This window comes from Lathyrus oleraceus, chromosome 5 (genome assembly GCF_024323335.1).
Source record: "Lathyrus oleraceus cultivar Zhongwan6 chromosome 5, CAAS_Psat_ZW6_1.0, whole genome shotgun sequence".
NCBI lineage: Eukaryota > Viridiplantae > Streptophyta > Magnoliopsida > Fabales > Fabaceae > Lathyrus > Lathyrus oleraceus.
In genome coordinates this window covers 5006244-5019760 of record NC_066583.1, presented here as the reverse complement: position 1 = coordinate 5019760, position 13517 = coordinate 5006244, and the positions used below count along the sequence as shown (strand labels likewise).

Here is a 13517-nt window from a genome sequence, read left to right as displayed (position 1 = left end):
GATCGTCTTTGACAAATATGTGAGTTCATGAAATTTATTATTCAACCATGTTCTTTGGTTTTTTCACTAACTTATAAGTTTAAGGACATTAAGGAGATTAACGACTTAATATTTACTAACAACTCCATAAACAATACAAAACTACATACTATACCAATTACAACTTACAAAACTGCACACAAACTTTAAAAAAAATGCATTTACTAACAACTTCAAGTTTGAAATAACTACAAGATTCTTAAAGATCAACATTGGTTTATTACACCAGGTAATTTAGTTGTACCCTTCCTTACACATTTGACAATAAGATTACTTAAAAATAACCTAAAATTTACTGCAACTTCATTACATTAAAATCAAATTAGGTTTCATTGTCTTCAAGATCAAATAGCTAATGGGAAGCTGAACTTGGAACACTGCAGAACTGAGAATCAAATTGCAAACATCATGACGAAGGTTGTGCAAGTCGAATTGTTCAAGAGATTGAGAATATGATGAATGTAGATAGCTTAGACACAATGGATTGGATGGTGTGTTAAATATGTAATTCTTTGTGTCAAGCATAAGTGTTTGTTTGACATAATCGAATAGAGTTTGTATTAACATTATTCGACAGGAAGTCAAATACAGCTTGTCAAATTATGTCGTTGTTGTTGTTATCGAAAGAGTTAACCTTGACAGAGTTAAAGCTTGGCATTTGTTAGTTATTTAGTTAGAGATTACTTGGTGTGCAAGTAATATCATCTATAAATAGGGAAGTACCATATCATTGTAAGTGTACACAATAAGAGAATTTAGTGAGAATAAACACATAAAGAAACTATGTATAATTTGATCATCTTTTTCTCTTTCTCCCAAAACTCTAATTTCTTTGTTCTTCCCCAATTCACTTTCACGAATTTCTTTTTCTTTTCAAATCATTGTGTGGCGGAATCATCTTACAACTAAGGTGTGGTTGAATACTCAAGTGAAGAGTGAGGAACGATCATCATAAAGATTGATTTGTGTTCATCAAGATTGATTCAGATTATCCCCAAGATTAGGGTTAATACCAATAATGTTTACATGCTACTAAAGGCATATAGTTCAACCTCCTCACATTAAGCTATGATCCTTTTTTTCCCTAAAACCACAAAATAGAAATAGAAAATGTTTTATAGGTTGTAAAGATTATATATGGTGGAGAGATATAATGGTATTCGGTTATAAGATAGACGACAATAGTTTCTATTTTACAAACAATCTTACGTGTAATGTTGGTAATGGGGAACGTAAGATTTTGGCAAGATCATTGGTTAGGTCGTGACAGGTTGAAAAGTATATTTTCCACTCTGTATGAAGTTGTTAATTACTCCCTCCGTTCCTTTATAAGTGTCACTTTCTTGAAAAAAATTTGTTTCTCTTTAAGTGTCACTTGCAAAGTTCAAGGTAGTATTAATTGCACTTTTGTCAAAATTATCTTTAATTAATTATTACATAGAGAGAAAAAGTAAAATGAATATAATAAATAATTAAGGGTATTACTATTTTCCACCTAGTGTTCATTACTAAAGGATAATGTGAACTTTGAATTTAGATCGGGGATTTAAGTACTGAGCAACTATGGAACGCTTGTGTTTCGTCAAAAGTATAGGTACTGAGGTATTGGGCTGGAAAATTGACCTAGTGAAATTACCCACTCGTGTAGCTCTAGAAAATAGAGGTTTTATGTTGCATTGTTGTATGTAATATCAGTGATTTCAATTTAATCATGTAGAGGAAATTATGAGTTCCTCTAGTCATTGATCTCTCTTCAAATATTTCAATTTCAAAATATGTAACTGTTCTTGGAGCCCCAGTGTTCCTTGATTATTTTCTCTATATCATTATTTACATTATCAACACAATTTGGTTCTTTATGTATACCATAAAATTTCAGGACCTTCATTTCAATTTCAATTTCAATCAGACCTTGACCAAAATTTCTACCACATTGACAAGAAACATCACCATACTTGCAACACGGTCATTTATATCTGATTCATGATTCTCAAAATTTTCAAAGTGACTATCCACTCTCCTATGGAACCAAAAATCCTAGAAGTCATTTGGCGTGTGCATTTCAATGTTTTGTACCAAGTGGTTAATGGAGGCGGCGAGATCCTCAAGGGAAGGAGTTGAAGCCATGACTCTGGAGCACCAATTTGTTATTGTTGAGAATGTGCGATTGGGCCTAACTCAACCCTACAAAATCGGTTGGTAGAGTGAGGACTGCCCCCATTTATAAACACATGTTCAGGCCATATATTATCCAATGTGGGACTCTTAACACACCCCCTCACGCCCAGGACTGAACATCTGGAGCGTGGAAATAAATGGTGGGTGGTCCACCGGATCTTAAACGAGACTCTGATACCATGTTGAGAATGTGTGATTGGGCATAACTCAACCCTACAAAACCGGTTGGTAGAGTGAGGATTACCCCCATTTATAAACATATGTTCAGGCCATATATTGTCCAATATGGGACTCTTAACATACATAATACATGTAAGAAAGAAGAGAAAATAGAAAAGTTATCAGTGTTGTAAGCAAAAAATAACTCCAATTGGACTCTTGGCTTAATTATCTACTTTATTCATATGCAATCAATTGTACATTCTTTGATGGAGCACATGCATTTCTTACGGCTCACCACCTTATCCTATTTCTTCTCTCTTTTCCTAAGAGGAGTGGTAACATCAAGTACTTGGACCTCACAATGTTCTTCTTAGGCCTCAACTGTGGAATCCTCTTCTGAACACACCCCCTCAATTTCATTCTAGCTTGATTCATAATAGTTTGCTATGTCTGCTAAATTAATTTCTAAAATAAACTAATAGTTTAAATATTAGAAAATGACAGGAAAAAAAACAACCAAAATTATTTGTTCAAGAAAATTAGAGATGTCTTAAGCCTGTCTGAAACATAACATTTAATTACTTTCTAAAAGACCTCTAGACACTATCATGTGATATCTATTGAACCATCTAAGAACTAAGTCAAGAACAATAAATATGCACAGCTCATAAATAATGTTTTAATTTATGACTGATATTTCTCATAATTCTTCAGGTAAGATTATCAACATTGCGTGATCAATGTGAAGAGAACATCATGTGCCATGTCTAATGCATGTCTAAAAAGAAATGAGAAGGAATTGTACAAGTGTTGAGTTTAACAAGAACCTTTCATTCACAAAGTGGGGTTTGCACTCTTATTCATCCTTGACAAAGGCATCTAGGACAACACCATGTGGTCTCTCATCTCACGGCCCCATCATTTAAAAAATCATTTATGCAGCAAAGAGATTTGAAGAAACTCTTGGAAACTATAAATATAGTGTACTCCTTCACAACAATCACAAATCAATCTAGCAATCATACTTCGAAACATTTTTCTTACATCTGACAAATTCAGCTTGTTCTTCAAAATATTTAAAATGGGTTTCCGTTTACCTGCAGCTATTAGACGTGCTTCATTTACTACCAGTAGCCAAACATCCTCAAAAGCGTCGAATGTGCCAAAAGGCTATCTTGCAGTGTATGTTGGAGAGCAAATGAAGCGGTTTGTTATCCCCGTGTCATACTTGAACCAATCTTCATTTCAAAGTTTGTTGAGTCAAGCAGAAGAAGAATTCGGATATGATCATCCAATGGGTGGCCTCACAATTCCTTGCACAGAAGATGTATTCTTGCATATTACTTCTCGCTTGAACGAGCTATAGATCTTACAATAAAGGATACTGACATAGATTAGCAGACATTTTGTACAATAGTCATCATTTTTACTTGTAAACATTTTTTTCCCTTTCCTACCTTTGGAATGGGTTAGAACTGTCCATCTGAATGACAAATTCAGAAAGAGATTGTTTGTTATTAGTTTTCTAATCATAATGACAATATTCAACAATTCAATAGTTTCCTATATGCTTCTATTTATAAATTATAAATTACAAAACTGGTCATTCCTTGCAAATTTCTCTGACCTTGCTCCTTCAACTATTCCAACTCCTGTTAGACTCAATGATCAACTGAAACGAACCCAACCTTTTAAAGCTTGTGATGATTATAAAGAATATACTACTATTTGTACTCATTATTTTGGTCAATTTCTCTTTAACTTTTGCTACAAGGATGGTGGTGTAAAAGAACTGTACAATTCATTTTTGCACCGAAGCATAGTAATTCAAGTTATTACTTTTCTTCTACTACTTTGAAAAGAGATTAACAAGACAAAAAAAAAGCTGAATTTCACAAGTTTCAGGGGCTGAATTGCATGACTAAACAGAGAATGTATAAATATTATAGATGCACAATTAATTAAATTCTATAACAGAAACTAATCCCATAAAATAATAGAGTTCCCATTAACCACTTCTTAACCCAATTAAGGAAAGTCTCCCACTACCAGTTCTCTGGGTCCAGCCATAATATACAAATAGAATAGATGAAAAACCTGAACTTCAAGTATCAAATAATCTATTCTCAATTGGAAATTCAAAAGAGCTTTAAAGCTAGAAAATTATCTCAATTGGTCTTTTATTCGTGACTATATATCTTATCGCTTACTAGGCTTATTCGTGGCTCTAATACTTCAATTTGAAAAAACATTGGGCCTTATCCTCCTAGCTAATTATTCTGAGTTTAATTGTTATGCATTGTCAGTGTAAAAAGTTTTGCATGATCAACAAACCTCAACCACTCTAATATATCCAACTTTGAAAATAGAAAAGATTAAAATCAAATATTTTTAATCATCTCACAATTATAATTGATTGACACTATAAAACAATCTTTACACTGACAGTGTATATAAATTAAATATTTATTCTTATACGCATAAAACAAATCATTGAACAACTTTTATCAGCACAAGTTAAGGTTTCGAGGTGTAGTTCACCTAATAATCTTGGCAGAGCAGTTGTTGTTACCAAAAGCTTGGCCGTGCTGCATGAACTATAAGAGAGCTAAATTCCTTCTTTGTATCTGGATAAGTGGACTTGCATCCTGATTATTATACAAGTACAAATGTTAATACGTTTTGCACGGAAAGTAATCAAAAGTCATAAGGCATTTGGTAGGAAATGTAGATCTAATCAATTAGGTTTTCATGATACAGATGAGTGGTTGACACCTTACCTTAAACTAGTTTAATCAGTGTGGCCCATTTGTATCCCCTTATCAAGAAACAGCAGATGCAAATCTTGAATCTCTGACCAAATCACTTACAGTGTGTAACCGTAAGTGTATGACTGATATTTTTCTCATAATTCTACAAGTCATATATCAATACTGATCTTTGACAAAGGCATCTAAGACAACACCATGTGATCTCTCATCTCATGGACCCCATCATTCAAAAAATCATTTCTCTAGCAAAGGGATTTGAAGAAACTCTTGGAAACTCTTAGAAAATGCAAGGATATTAAACATATCAAAATTAGTTGTTGAAGAAAATTAGAGATGTTTCAAGTCTGTCTGAAACATGATCATAATAATGTGGGACATACATTTAATTACTCTCTCAATGACCTCTAGACACTATCATGTGATCTCTTGTGAACCATCTAAGAACTAAATAGTGTTTTAATTTATGACTGATATTTCTCATAATTCTTCAGGTAAGATATCAAGATTGTGTGATCAATGTGAAGAGAACATCATGTGCCATGTCTGATGCATGTCTGAAAAGAAATGAGTAAGAATTGTACAAGTGTTGAGTTTAACATGAACCTTTCATTCACAAAGTGGGGTTTGCACTCTTATTCATCCTTGACAATACCATGTCATCTCTTATCTCATGGCCCCATCATTTTAACAATCATTTTTCTCTACCAAAGGGATTTTTGAAGAAACTCTTGGAAACTATAAATGTAGTGTGTCCTTCACAACAATCACAAATAATTCAAGCAATCGAACTTAGATACATATTTCTTACATCTAACATCCAGCTTTTTCTTCAAAACATTTGAAATGGGCTTCCGTTTACCGGAAACTATTAGACGTGCTTCATTTAGCAGTAGGCAAACATCCTCAAAAGCATTGAATGTGCCAAAGGGCTATCTTGCAGTGTACGTCGGAGAGCAAATGAAGCGGTTTGTTATCCCCATGTCATACTTGAACCAATCTTCATTTCAAAATTTGTTGAGTCAAGCAGAGGAAGAGTTCGGATATGATCATCCAATGGGTGGCCTCACAATTCCTTGCACGGAAGATGTTTTCTTGCATATTACTTCTCGCTTCAACGGACAATAGATCCTACAATGAAGGATACTGACATAGATTACCAAACATTTTGTACAATAGTCATCATTTTTTACTTGAAGATTTTTTCCTTTTCCTACTTTTGGAATGGGTTGGAACTATCCATCTGAACGACAAATTCAGAAAGAGATTATTGTTACTAGTTTTCTAATCATAATGACACAATATATTGAACAACTCAATGGTCTCCTATATGCTTCTCTTTATAAATTATATACTACAAAGCTGGCGATTCCTTGCTAATAAGACATTAAGCCAAACTTAATAGTTGATAAGCTACCTTGAATCTAAGCTAACAAATTTCTTACATGACTTAAGCTTCTATCAACTGCTTCTTCATCTAGGCAGAGCAATTAAGCTGTGATAAATTTAATAAAAAAAAAAAAGCTCCTTCGACTATTCCAACTTCCATGAGACTCAATCATCAACTTACACAAACCAGATCTTTTAAAGCTTGTGATGAGTATAAAGAATATATTACCATTTGTACTCGTTATTTTGGTCAATTTCTCTTTAACTTTTGCTACAAGGATGGTGCAAAACAACTGTATAATCACTCTAGGGAAGACTTTTTTACTTTTAACAAGCAACATAATTCATTTCAGGGGCTGAATTGCATGACTAAACAGAGAATGTATTAATATTATAGACGCACATTTAATTAGATTCTAAAACAGAAGCTAATCCCATCATATAACAGAGTTCAGATTTACCACTTCTTAACCCATTTGTAGAAAGACTCCCACTGCCAGTTCTTCGGGTCCTGCCATAATCTACAAATAGAATGGATGTAAAACATGAACTTCAAGTATCAAATAATCTAATCTCAATAGGAAATTTAAAAGTTCGTAAGAGCTAGAAACTCATCGTGATTGGTCTTTTATTCATGACTGAATATCTTATCTCTTACTACGTTTATTCATGGCTATGATACTTGAGTTTGAAAAATATCGGGCCGTATCCTACTAGCTAATTATTCTGAGAGTAATTGTTATGCATTGTCGGTGTAATAAGTTTTTCACTATCAGCAAACGTCAACCATTCAAATACTTTAACAATTAAAATCAAATACTTTCAATCATCTAATGGTTATAATTGAGTGACTGTTTATGTCAGATAAATTACCATAGACACTGCTGTCTATGTCTGCTAAATGCCAGGGTACGTAACCATCAGAATTTATTGTTGAAGTAAATTTTAGACATTTTAAACCACGCTGAAAAATAATAATAATGCCATTGCAATGGTTTTCTTACCTGTGCATAGCACTTTCATTTTCAAAGTTGAAACAGCTTTGTAATGTGGGACATAACTTTAACTCTGCCAAGTCTTAAGAAAGACCTCTAGACAGTTTCATGTGATTTCTTGTGAACAAAATATGTACAACTCATATAGAGTGTATGACTGAAAATTTTCTCATCATTCTTAAGGTCATATATCAACATTAAGCTTTCTTGTCAATATGAAGAGAACATGTGCCATGTCTGATGCATGTCTGAAATGAAATTAGTAGGCATAGTACAAGCAGTTGGTTTAAAATTAGCCTTTCATTCAGAAGGTGGGGTTTGCACTCTTATTGAACTTATTTACCCTTGACACAGGCATCTAAGACAACACCATGTGATCTCTCATCTAATGGACCCCATCATTGAAACTCTTTGAAACTATAAATATAGCGTCATCCTTCACAACCATCACAAATCACTCAAGCAATCAAACTCAGATACATACATCAAGAAATTCAGCTTTTTTTCTTCAAAACATTTGAAATGGGTTTCCTTTTACCTGCTGCTATTAGATGGTCTTCACATCGCAGTATCAAAACATCGTCAAAGGTATCAAACGTGCCCAAGGGCTATGTTGCGGTGTACGTCGGAGAGGAAATGAAGCGGTTTGTCATCCCCATTTCATACTTGAACCAACCTTTATTTCAAAACCTGTTGAGTCAAGCAGAGGAAGAATTCGGATATGATCATCCAATGGGCGGCCTCACAATTCCTTGCAGAGAAGATGTTTTCTTGGACATTACTTCTCAGTTCAATAGCCTATAAATTATACACTAAAGGGGACTGACATAGATTAGCATAGAAGTTTTGTAAAATAGTCATATCATTTAGATTTGAATAGAAATTCTTTTTTCCTTTTCCTATCCTTGGAACGGGTTAGAATTGTCCGTCTGAATGACAGATTCAGAAAGAGATTATTTGTTATTATTTATTCCTAATGATAATGACACAATATATTCAAAAACTCAATGGGCTCCTATCTGCTTCTAATTTATCTTAGTTTAATAATATAATGATGACACAAGGATACTACACGCTGTAAGCAAAATCTAGCTCGAATGTTCCTGCAAATTTCTTTAACCTAATAAAACATTCACCCAAACTCTAATAGCTGATAAGCTATCTTGTATCTGAGCTCACAGCATGTTTACATGTCTTGATCTTTCTTCATCTAGGAAGAGAAATATTTATGCTACAATAAATAAGGAAGTTCCTCCAACTATTCCAACTTCCATGAGATCCAATCATCAATTTGTTTGGCACGTGATAGGACATTGGGGGCAGGTCAGTAGAAGTGAAATGAAAATGAATAAAGAAACACACCAATAACTGTGTATGTTGGCATTTTTCCTTTGATGTTTATCAAATATGGTAGAAACGACAATTGCAAGGTCTTCCTGTGCGCTTAATTAGCGGCAACCCTTTACTATAAGCTCCAAGCAGTCTGCACCATTCATAAAAGTGTATATTATTATGTATATTCCTAATCAAAAGATTATCATGAATTGCCTGCATTTGGTATATTCCTAATCAAAAGATTATCAAAAGTCTATGAATAATCTACAAAAAGAATAGTAGTATAACATTAATTTCAAGTATCAAATATTACCCCATCTCAATAGGAAATTCTAGACGCTAGAAACTCATATCAGTTGATACAAAAGTCAACAACTCTGATAGTTTGGCACTTATTATTCATGGCTATGATACTTGAGTTAGAAAAAACAGTGGGCATTATCGTACTAGTTAATCAGTCTTAGCAACAACAGAGTTTCATGAATTAAGGTTCTACTAGCTAGTTATTCTTATATGCAGAAAACAAACCATTGGACGGAGCATTTGCTGCTAGACATATTCAAAAGACTGCAAATATATAGAGGACTGTTGACTTAAAATTGAATATTCAGAATAGCATATTTTTGTTACTGGTAGTTGTTGTGGGTCCAAACATATACTTATCTCTTTTGAAGTGTTGTTCAATTGATATCTATCTTCTCTTCTGGTCAGCATGAGTAATGACCGACCAAGCCCTCTATATGTGTTCCCTGTAGCCTCCTAATATTAATGATTTGTAGCCAACTAACAATTATGATACACGCTAACAAGGGAAATTATCGGTGGCATTGAACCGCGTTATCGATATGAAGAGAACATGTGACATGTCTGCAAAAATATGAGTAGCCATTTGAGTTCCAAGTGGTAAATCTGCCAGCCTTTCGTTGAGAAGGTATGCACTCTAATGGAACTTGATGGAAGAGACATTCAAAGACAACACCATGTGGATCTGTCATCTCATGGACCCCATTGTTTAACAATAATTAATTTCTCAACAAAGTGGATTTGAAGAAACTCTTGAATGAAGACTATAAAGATACACTAGTTTGCTTCAAATCCATCACAAATCACTGACTTACTCAAGCATCAAAAGATAGATACCTTTTTTCTCCTTAAAGTTTGAGAGTTGTTCTTCAAAACATTTGAAATGGGTTTCCGTTTACCGGCAGCTATTAGACGGGCTTCATTTAGCAATAGCCAAACATCATCAAAAGTGACAAATGTGCCAAAGGGGTATCTTGCGGTGTACGTTGGTGAGGAAATGAAGAGGTTTGTGATCCCCACATCATACTTGAACCAACCTTCATTTCAAAACTTGTTGAGTGAAGCAGAGGAAGAATTCGGATATGATCATCGAATGGGTGGTCTGACAATTCCTTGCACGGAACATGTTTTCTTGCATATTACTTCAGGCATCAATGGTGTATAAATCTGCAAGTGCAAGAGACTAACATAGATCAGTATTGACATTTTTGTAGAATATAGGCATGTTGTAAATATTTTCCTTTTCCCTTTGATTGGGAAAATTGTCTAAATGAATGAAATAGAAACACAATTTGGCAATCTATTATTTGATGCTTTGCCTAACAGAGAATTGAATTGAATATGGTGGATTTGATGTTTTGGCTAACACAGAATTGAATTGAAAGCTATGATGTTATCTACATGGTGAACCATTTGATTAAACAGAAGATTGAAATATGAAACGATGCATAACAATAATTTTGATTAAACAGAAGAGTGAAATATGAAACGATGCATAATAACCAAAATCAGAACAAGAATTTACTTGGTTCAAGTATGATGAACACCACGTACCTGCATTGAAAGGAAAACAAAACCCTAAACGCAAAATCAAAGACAAAACGAACAAAACCTAAACGCAAAATAACAGTGGAAAACGAAACCCTAACGGAGAAGATTGAAAAAAAAAGTCAAAAAAAATTTGGACCATTTCTCGTATGATGAACACCACGTACCTGCATTGAAAGGAAAACAAAACCCTAAACGCAAAATCAAAGACAAAACGAACAAAACCTAAACGCAAAATAACAGTGGAAAACGAAACCCTAACGGAGAAGATTGAAAAAAAAAGTCAAAAAAAATTTGGACCATTTCTCGATTTGTGCGTGTCATCCTTGCGCAGGGGCCATGCTAATCTTCTCTGTATCGTTCCAATTTTATCGGATGTCCCCGAAGGGACGAAGTAAGGGTGAGTAGCTGTATTATATAAACATAACAAAATGAAACTAAACAGTCGATGTGGAACTAAAAGTAAGTAAACAAACATAACACACTTACTTCTCCTTCCGCTTAGTAGTTGTTATGTTGCCTCAACTTCACTTAATTAGTAGTAATTAATTATATGTGTATCATCATTAATTCTACACACCAGAGTCAACAAAATTCTTCAACTAGTATTATATGTGCTGTAAAAAATACTAACTAATGCATTACTATCATCTTTATTAATTATTCCTATATATAATTACTCATTCACTAATTACTCAATAATTCATTACTACTATCCACTAACCAGATTATTCTTTACTCATTAATCAATTAATTATATCTTATTAATCAATTTTTCTTTAAATAATCAATTTCATACTCTTCATTTATAGATTTTTCTAACACTCACTGAATTATCTAATTTTTTTAGCTAATTGATTTCTAAAATTCTCCTTTTATTTTTAATTTGTATATGATTATCCACTCTTTTTTTTTCCAACATCACTCATTTGAAAAATATATAAAAATAATTGCATATACCTTAAAGTCGGATAAACAAAAAATAGCAACAAACGAGTGACAAGAATGTGATAAGATAACACTTAGATATACGATGTAAAATTATCATAGCATAATCAAAGTCTCACATTTTTGTGGTTCAATGTTTAAACTAAGCTATGGGTGTGAAACAAAAAAAATATATGTAAACCATGCCATGAAGATTTTGAACCTGGAACATAATGTAGATACATGGTTTCATGATGTAGTTCATTACTCTGGACTAGTAGGTTTAGGTGCCACTAGACACAAGACCATTAGCCATGGCATGTTAACGGCTTTTATGAGAGTTGGCACAAGGAGATGTCGTCTTTCCGCATCCCTCATTGTGATATGTCCATCACCCTTGATATTTTCTCATGCCTTCTGCATCTTTCGATTATGGGAAGATTATTAAACATCCTCGAATAAACAAATCTTAGGCCCTCGAATTGATGGTAAACTATTTGGGAGCTATCCTAGGTGAGGTCCAAGAGGAGTTTGATGTCACGAGAGGTGCTCATGCCCGATTTTCATACCTGGCGGAACTGTACAAATACCACCTGGTTACGGCAGTGGAGGCTGAAGTTGATGACGAACAAGTTTTATTCCATAGAGAATATGTATTGAGGTCATACTTCATGTACTTGGTTAACTCGACAACGTTTGTGGACAAAAGTGCAACATATGTCGATGTTGTTTACCTGATATACTTCATCATTTTTTTCTCTTCAATTATTTTGGCTCATTAGATACTCTGTTTTTACTCAAAATTATCTGCTTTTATTATTGAAACATGATAAACTTAAAATAAAAAACTCTTCAAGATGTAGCATATCTTTGGCATAGGTTCTCACATATATAATATATATTGTTTTCTTAACACATATAGAAACAACTACTAGTATGCTATGTGTTGTGATGTAAAAAACACTAATTATCTTTATTAATTATTATACTTAACTATCCATTCATTAATTATCATTTACTCATTAATTCAATATTATTATTATCGATTATTGTTTACTCATTAATCAATTAACAATATCTAATTATTGTTTCCTAACACTTAGCGAATTATCTAATTAATTTTAATTTATTAATTTCTAAAATTCTCTTTTTATTTTTAATTTGTATACTTTATTATCATTATCTACCCATTTATTTTTTTCAACTTAATCACTTAATTGAAAAATATATAATGATTAAATAATATAAAAACAATTGCAAGTGCCTTAAAATCGAAAAAAGAAAATATAACAACAAACAAGTAATACGAATATGGCGAAACAACATTTGGATATACGATTTAAAATCATCATAGTATAAACAAAGTCTCACATTTTGTGGTTCAACATTTAAATTAGGATCTATCTGATCAAAGTGATTTCATGTTTCATCATCGAAAGGATACCGAAACACACATACACTTCTTATATTATATCATAGTGTTGTGTCATTTGACGTGCTATTTGTATTGATGCAAACATTATATACAACTTTAGTGAAAAATTAAGCATTTACTTAACTTCTAATTGATTTATACTTGCGATTATTTATTCACATCATTGTTGTTTGAGATGTATAGTCCTACTTGGAGAATCGAAGGATGATTTAAATGAGAAGTTTGAGACTTGGAGATGACATTTATAAACGTATGGTTTTTGCATAAGCACACCTGAGACTGAGTATATCAAATGTAAGTTCAACAAAGTAAGAAGTGTTTATAACCTAGAGTTGAAAGTTGGAGATCATATCATCCCCCATGCCACACAGTTTAAATATCTTGGGTCTTTAATACAAGGCAAGCAAATACTTATGAGGCAATTTTAGTGAGGCGAAT

General features: G+C 33.1%; 1 long non-coding RNA gene, 1 other non-coding gene and 1 pseudogene across 4 annotated transcripts; 1 reads left to right on the top strand and 2 right to left on the bottom strand.

The window, feature by feature from the left end:
• Positions 1 to 3337: 3337 nt before the first annotated feature.
• On the top strand, positions 3338 to 3880 carry LOC127087331 (auxin-induced protein 15A-like; annotated as a pseudogene).
• A 1998-nt stretch (positions 3881 to 5878) lies between these two features.
• LOC127087332 (uncharacterized) lies at positions 5879 to 11171 on the bottom strand. 3 transcript variants are annotated; one of them, XR_007789855.1, is made up of 7 exons: positions 11018 to 11171; positions 10695 to 10884; positions 10007 to 10336; positions 8070 to 9014; positions 7541 to 7967; positions 6998 to 7057; positions 5879 to 6278 (listed from the first exon to the last, which is right to left on the bottom strand). It is a non-coding gene; the product is annotated as an uncharacterized LOC127087332 (long non-coding RNA). The 3 variants fall into 3 exon arrangements; XR_007789854.1 differs by lacking the exon at positions 7541 to 7967 and having other exon boundaries at positions 11018 to 11168; XR_007789856.1 differs by lacking the exons at positions 5879 to 6278; positions 6998 to 7057; positions 7541 to 7967; positions 8070 to 9014 and adding an exon at positions 9451 to 9854 and having other exon boundaries at positions 11018 to 11156.
• On the bottom strand, positions 11006 to 11108 carry LOC127090056 (U6 spliceosomal RNA). Its single transcript, XR_007791591.1, has one exon. It is a non-coding gene; the product is annotated as a U6 spliceosomal RNA (small nuclear RNA).
• Positions 11172 to 13517: the final 2346 nt, after the last annotated feature.